Source organism: Vipera berus (genome assembly GCF_964194415.1).
Source record: "Vipera berus genome assembly, chromosome: 11".
NCBI lineage: Eukaryota > Metazoa > Chordata > Lepidosauria > Squamata > Viperidae > Vipera > Vipera berus.
The window spans coordinates 11065277-11073185 of record NC_138214.1 but is presented as its reverse complement, the minus strand read 5'-3'; the positions used below and the strand labels follow the sequence as shown (position 1 = coordinate 11073185).

Here is a 7909-nt window from a genome sequence, read left to right as displayed (position 1 = left end):
GCAAGGTGAACAAAGGATGACCCATCTTTGATAATGTCAGTGCGCAATCACTACAACTAATATATGTGTCAGACAACCGGGGCGGGGGGGGGGAACAAACCAATTTTGAGTAATGATGTCAACACACTGTGCTATGAGCAGACTTGAGCCAACATGGTCTGGGATTTTGAAGCTAACTTGGATGAGGTCCAGTTAAAACCTGGATGGTTCGCCCTATCTGCTTGGACAGAAAACAGAAAGGCAGAGGCAATGGCACATCACTCCCAAGAAAACTGTGTAGATGTATTTATGAATTCACCAAAAGTACAGCTTAACTTAAAAGTGACTACTTAACTTAGAGGCCACATCCAAAATAGCAATTACTTTGGCAGTGTATTTTTAAATAATGGCTTTTATGCAGCTATGTGAATCACAGTTGATATAATTGTATTCCTCCCACTGCTGTGAATTGTTTAAAGCTCAGAAACTATACATCCAGTAAAAGTGAAAGGCAAACAGGCAATTCCTGATTCTTTTCAACACTTTTAATTAGTTGCCCTAAACTGGAAATGCTACAGGCGCAAGAGAGAAAAAGAAATTAATAAAGACAGCCAGTTTTGACAGTTCACAGGCTTCCTTCTTAATGAAAGCAGGAAAGTGCTAAATAATCATCTTGCAGGTTGCTACATGCTACTGCTTTTTCTTGACTATCCAGTTTGAACCCTACTCTGTGTAGTTGAAGGGAATAACCTGAGAAATATTCTTTAATTCCTCTTTCCTTTTTAAACCGAGCTTCATGGATTGGGGGGGGGGGAGGACAATGAAATCTTATACTGTCCTTCCCAAATATCATCTGAAACCTAGCATATTATGAATTTTGCAGGACAGGGGGAAAAATGAGCAATAAACAGCACTGCAAATGAGGACACACGCTGGAGGGGTATATTTAGATTAACAGGTATATATTTATAAATGATCAATGTCTTTACAGTGTGTTGCTCAGAGCAGCTTACAGTTAGAAATGGAAAAGATTGCCAACAATGAATTAAAGCAGCATCTGTCAAAATAAGCCTTTTAAGGTATGCAAGACCATCCATCCCAATAGGGTTTTTTTTTCCCCTTTTGACGTTAGATGTAGAATTCTGGCTCCAGGAGAAATCTAACCTTAGAAACCCAACTTGTCCACTCCCTGGCAACCGATGATTTCCAAAGCCAACAAAGAATGTTTCCTGAAATTTTAGGAAGGGAAACATCAAGGTTGAGATACCCCTGAAAGTTTGAAGCCCCTCCTGCCATTCTGTTCCATGTTTACAAGTTAGAAGGCATTGATGAGTCATTTGCTTGGTCTCAAAAAATTTTCTCCAGTTGCTTACAATGGAAGGGAAACACGACCAGTAAACAATCAAGGACATAGTTAACAATATTCAGGGCTTTTTTTCTCATAGAACACTCAGAACGGAGTTCCGGCACCTTTTTTGGATGGAACCTTGTAGGGTAGGCAAGGCGGGTTGTATAACATGTGTGAGTTCCGGCACCTTTTTCTTTTACAAAAAAAGCACTGACAATATTAATTATGGAAAGAATTGACAATGGCAAGCCTTCTCATCTGCGTCATGCCACATGGCAGAAAGGAAGTTTTTTTTTTAAAAAAAAAATCAGGAATGCTAGAAAGGGGGATTTAAAAGATTGGGTGGCATAATACAAGTGGCTCAGGCATCATCCACTTCATTTCCAAAGATGGAAGCACTAAGGAAGAGACATAAATGGTATGTAAAGCAACAGCCATCTTTGCAACAGGAGCATCTTCAAGGAGAATGTAAAAAAAAAGTCAAGATGATAGCCTCAATTCCATGGTGGGGGTCTCCATTTCACTCTGTTGCCTTCCTCTGCAGATGTTCTTCCATCCCATGAAATTCTGGTTCTTCTTCAATAGAAAAGCCATCATAATTTTGTAATCAAAAGGTCCAGATGTCTAAACCAAGAGTCCCGTAGCAAAGAACGGTCTTTCCTCATAAAACAGAGAAAGGTGATCAGCAAAAAAGTTAGTCTTGAACTATAAAGTTAATTAGTCTGGCTTCACACACAAACTGGACTCCTAGAATGAAGATCACCACAGTTTTATTTTTCCAGAACAATCTTGAGAGCAGGACTTTTCGCTTTTTGGCAACTGCTCTCAGCTAAAGTTGTCACTTTCAAGAAGTCCTTCCTGCAATTTTCTCCCTGCTTCAATCAAATAAATTTCACTGGATGCCTTGAAGGTTTAGCATGCGAAGAAAACCCGCTTTTGTTTATTCATCTTCTTTAAATACTTTATGATTTATGAACATCTCCACACGCCACAGTTTGGTCCCCCTCCTCACCCTCTTCAAATTAAAGGCTTCTGCTTTCTAATCCTTTCTTTGTTAAGCCCTGGATTGTTATGAGTGTCCTATATGGAGCAAGAACAAATAATGTAAAACGGCACATGGAAGATAGAGGAACAAGCTGTGTTCCTAGCTGGGCCTGCACAGAAGAGATAATCAAGATCCAGTAATAATGGGCCAGCCAGCTTCAGTGCAGAAAGGAGATAAAAAAATTGAGCAGACTGGGACAAGCCTGAGATAGCTGCCTCCAGTCACCTGTTTTCTTTGAAAGCTTAGTGTTACAAGAGAGCATTAACATCACTGCTAATAATAATGTTCTTTTGAATGACAGTTTGTTGATTTACACGGGGGCCTTAAGACAATTGTTGCCTTCCATTTTTTATGGCCTTCTTGGGAAGTTTATAGCAACAAAACGTAGAGGTAGATCAAATATAGGCTCTCCTATTCTTCAATTGCAAAACAACGGGGAGGGGAGGGGAGGGGAGGGGTGGAGAGGGGAGAAGAAGAGTAGAGTAGAGTAGAGTAGAGTAGAGTAGAAGGGGAGGGGAGGGGAGGGGAGGGGAGGGGAGGGGAGGAGAGGAGAAGAGAAGAGAAGAGAAGAGAAGAGAAGAGAAGAGAAGAGAAGAGAAGAGAAGAGAAGATTGGTTGGGGTGTGACCAGAGCAACGAAATCTGAAACTAAGGACAAAACCTGACTAGTTTTATATTGTATGTTTAACCATTGGATACACTCTGCAGATTGAATTCTGCGCAAGATGGGATGAATATGTTGAATGGCTGTTCATTGATGGATGACTGCATAGTGTGTTTGACAAGACCAGGTTGGTTCTCAACCCAGAAAACAAGGTGATAAAAGGGGCTCACTTTCCAAAATGGATCTAACTCAGCCAACTTATGTTCAAGTCTGGGCTAATTTTGTGGAACAGAAGAGCTATTCAGAGGTCCCGTTACAGTAAGGCTCTGTTTTTAGCCTTTGTTCAGAGTCAGATTAAAAGCTCCTTGCAAAAAATAATAATAATACCAGTAGCTTAAAATGGCATTACGTGTCATGCATAGGACACTGCGAAGCATGTAAGGCTGTCACAGGTGTGTTCATGTAAGTAAGTAACACAGAGAAATAAAGATGGAAATCAACTGTCCAGGATTCCAACTGTGGAATGGGTGGATTTATTTGACAGCTTGGAAAAAAGTGGGTGAGTTGCAGCTTCGAGAGGCCCAGATTAACAGCATTCTGAGTCAACTGGCCTTTTTCAGCATGGGAAAGTGAGCAATAGATGAGGTCAGCTTGTATTTTATTGTGCAGTCTGGATGGCCAATGATCACAAGGCAGAGAGAGACACAGAGAAAACAACATTTAACAACAGGGGTCACCGAACACCCGAGCTCCCTCAGGTTAGTCATCAGCCATCATCAGTAACTGAGTTTAAATATGCTCTGGATAAACACATGGTCCACCATCCGGCAACAAAAAATCAAAATAAAAAAAGGAAATAAAAATTAAAATGATTAATTAAAAAGAAAACAAAATTCGAATACACTCAAAGGGCAGACTCGATGGACATCTAGGTCTTTTTCTCTTATTAGTTTATTATGTTTCTAATGTTTCCATTCAAACTTCGTCTACACGAAGGTAGGTCTAAAGACAATCTAGAAATCCTTACTTCCCATTTCCCATTCATCATCTCTCCAGGGTGAAGACATCTTCCAAAAATGTTCTCCCATAGCTGGGACAAAAGGAAGTAGCAATACCAATAGACTTATATACTGCTCCGCAGTGCTTGATAGCATTCTCTGGGTGGCTTACAATGACCGGCATGTTGACCCCAACAATCTGGGTCCTCATTTTACTGACCTCAGAAGGATGGAAGACTAAGTCAGTCTAGAGCCAACCGGGATCAAACTCCTGGCTGTGGGCAGAGTTGGCCTGCAATGATGCATCCTAACCACTGCACCACCATGGATTCTATTCTGTTCTGTTCTGTTCTGTTCTGTTCTGTTCTGCTCTGCTCTGCTCTGCTTTACTCTAGACCTATAAGAAATCCCAAGATTGAAAGCCAGATTGGAAAGACGGTCAAAGAATCTTGAAAGAAGGCAAAAGGCCAACAACTTTTGCACAGCTGCAAAATCAAAACAAAATAACAAAACCTTCTTGTGATGTCCTTGAAGTTGAGTTCAACTTAAAAGTTCCCTTGACCATTCATCATAAGGTTTAGCCTCCAGGCCCCTTACCATCTTTGTGGCTCTTTTCTGTTCTCTTTCTAGGAACTCGGCATCTTTTTAGACTACACATGGCTACACACACACACACACACACACTTGCGCGCGCACATCGGGAAGCAGGAACCCATTTGGAAACAGAAAGCATGTAGTACAGCGCAGTCATTTTAACAGACCACCAGGTTTGCAATTGGGGCTTGTTAGTTGATCTGTATTAACAAGCAGACTACTTCACTCTGAGTCACCTTATAAGGAAAATGGGACGCATAACATTTCAATAATAAATAAATGCAAATATTTCACAGATACCTTCATTTGCTGTACACCCTATGTACACCCATGTGCTTGAGCTTCCTCCCAAAAATAAAAATCCAGGTGAAAATTCTCTTTAGTCAGCTTCTGGGAATTAAATAAATGCATCCGTGAGGCTTTCTTGGCAAAAGAATGGAATTTTTTTGGCTTCTCCATCCAGCCTATCATCATGGGGTTTTAGCGTGGTTTCCCATCAAAGCACCAATCAGACTTACTCCTATCTAAGAGTGTTGTCTTCCTTCCTTCCTTCCTTCCTTCCTTCCTTCCTTCCTTCCTTCCTTCCTTCCTTCCTTCCTTCCTTCCTTCCTTCCTTCCTTCCTTCTCTTTCTTTCTTTCTTTCTTTCTTTCTTTCTTTCTTTCTTTCTTTCTCTCTCTCTCTCTCTCTCTCTCTCTCTCTCTCTCTCTCTCTCTCTCTCTCTCTCTCTCTCTCCCCCTCCCTCCCTCCCTCCCTCCCTCCCTCCCTCCCTCCCTCTCTCTCTCTCTTTCTTTCTTTCCTCTCTCAATCTGGTCAGCTAGATGCTGCCCTCTGCTGACTGACATAAAATATTCACAATTAAAACAGAAAAAACCCCCCACCAAAATGAAGCATTACAGAATACACACTCCTCAAGCCACTGCAAGCTGTCCCAAAGAGCAGATGAACAAAATCAAATATGTTTGGCCTAAACATATTGTTTGCTGCCAAAGTGGACATCAAGGTAGACAGAGACCAAGCAATATGCTGAAAGGTTAGAAGTCTTATGTTAGATCACACTAGTAAGCAATTTTTTTTTCTCATGTAGATTCAGGTGTCCTTCAATGGGAAATGAAACTAAGGATTGGTATGTGGACAGATTTCTTTGTTTAAACTAAAAAGTTGGTCAGTTTTAGTAATTGGATATCTTTTTTCTACAGGAGGTGAATGTGTGGTTCCAAACAAATAGCATCCAAACAAAACACTCTAGAATATGAATTAAACATTTGCTAAACTACCAGAGACCACTCTGCTCCAGAGACAATTTGTAAAAGACAGAACAAGGAACTATAAGAAAATTAAAATGAAAAGGCCAATGTCTCTCTTTGCGCGTGTGTTTAAAGTCTCTCTGGAATAAATTATCATATCTGGGGGGGGGGACTGCACTTGCCCCACCTTCTTGACAAAGTGCTTGAGACATGACTCAGACTAGAAGAAAAGGAAGAAAGTGTAGATGGAGACACAATCCAGACAAGCTTGCTGAACCCAAAAGGCATCACACTAAACAGCTTGTAGCCAATCACTCTTGTGGTTGGGTTGTTGGGTCCATGTCGAGGCCTTTGCAGGATGGGAGGGAGCCCCAAATAATGAGAGTCCCCTTCTTGAAAGGGGCTTTGGATGTTGACCTGACAACAGACCTCCCTAGACATAGACATTCTCTCTTCCTGGAGGTATCTGTGAACCCTACATGAAGTTGTGTTTCAAAAACGAGTCGGAAGAGTCTTTGGCCTGAGCTAACTGGGGCCAGAATGGTAAATATGACTATGTTTTTGTCAATCTCTTGTTGGATAAGACATCAAATCTGAGAAATATTTCCAAGACCAATGTAATCATTTGCAATAAAAGGAGCCAAGGCAGCCAATAAAATGGACGGTGCTCTTCATTATTCTACAGATGTAGAGGCCATGTCATTGATTTTTTTTTTAAAAAAATCTGCTAATCAATATTAAAATAATTGTAAAAATTCTCCTAAAAGTGAATATTGTGTAGTGGGTTGTGGACCGCATGGCAATGAAGAGGCAGATGAGTACCGCATGTCAGCTCTTTATTTGTGGTAGGCGCGTACTGGACAAAAGGGGTTAGCTGGACCCCTTATATACTTAGCTAGGTGATGCTCTGGCCAATCCATCCATCCGTATCTCCCACCGAAACCCTTTCAGCCAATCCAACCACAGCACAGCGCCCCCTGGTGGTACCTGCAGAGCTGCTGCTCACACCCCATACATAACAGTGAAGGACTAGCCAATTTAATTCCACAGTAAAGTTTTATTTTCTATTTTCCTATTTTCCAGAGCACAGAAGGGATAAGAAACAGGATGGAAAATCATCAAGGAGAGAACCAACATAGAACTAAGAAGAATTTTCCTGCCAGTGAAGACAATTAACCAGTGGAATGACTCCCCTTCAGAAGTTGTGGGTCTTCCATCACTGGAGGCTTTTAAGAAGAGATTGGATAGTTATTGTCCATAATGGCATAGAGCCGTGGTGGCGAACCTATGGCACAGGTGCCAAAGGTGGCATGCAGAGCCCTCTCTGTGGGCACACACCATTGCCCCAGTCCTAGGCCTTCAGCTGGGTTTTATAAAACCTTTTCGCTTTAGGCCTCCGCCACTGTGTGCAAGAAAAAAGGTTCAATCAATCAATTTCAACTTCTCGCGGGGGAAAAAAAAGATCTCGCAAAGTTGGAATCGATGGATTGAACTTTTTAGTCCCACCCAGTCTGCCGTTACCACTGCAGTCATGCCCACCCAATGGGCCACGCCCACCCAAAGGGCCATGCCCACCCGGCACCCGACGATACATAAGTGGGTTTTGGGTTGCAGTTTGGGCACTCGGTCTCTAAAAGGTTCGCCATCACTGGTATAGGGTCTCCTGCTTGAGGAGGAGGTTCGACTAGAAGACCTCAAAGATCCCTTCCAACTCTGTTATTCTGTTATTAAAGTTAGGGGTGAACTTCTGGAAAGTTCCATGCCCATTGTTGGCTTAGGACATACAGATCTGGGCCATCATCTATCTAAATGATGGTGGCACCTGGAACAAGAGAGCAATGCTGAGCTTGAAGCGAAGAGATGTATCCTTCTCAATCTCCCTTTCCTACACTGGCAGTGGACTCTTCCTTAAAATCTGACAATAAGATTGTGTATCTGATTACAATACATTTACTTACGCGAAGGAGAGGACGTACAGTACAACACTGATTTCTGCCTTCAGATGTTCCTGCCCAAGAGGGGGCCTGAAATGGTTGCTTTGTTCTAAGTAATGATCCCAAGATTGGCTGCTCTTTGGGTCTAAGAACTAAAAACATT

The 7909-nt window shown here is 41.9% G+C and overlaps 1 long non-coding RNA gene across 1 annotated transcript; it reads right to left on the bottom strand.

Moving 5' to 3' along the window:
- Positions 1-2923: 2923 nt before the first annotated feature.
- LOC308673266 lies at positions 2924-5543 on the bottom strand. Its single transcript, XR_014027615.1, has 3 exons — positions 5474-5543; positions 4868-4957; positions 2924-3775 (listed from the first exon to the last, which is right to left on the bottom strand). It is a non-coding gene; the product is annotated as an uncharacterized lncRNA (long non-coding RNA).
- Between the last annotated feature and the right edge of the window lie 2366 nt (positions 5544-7909).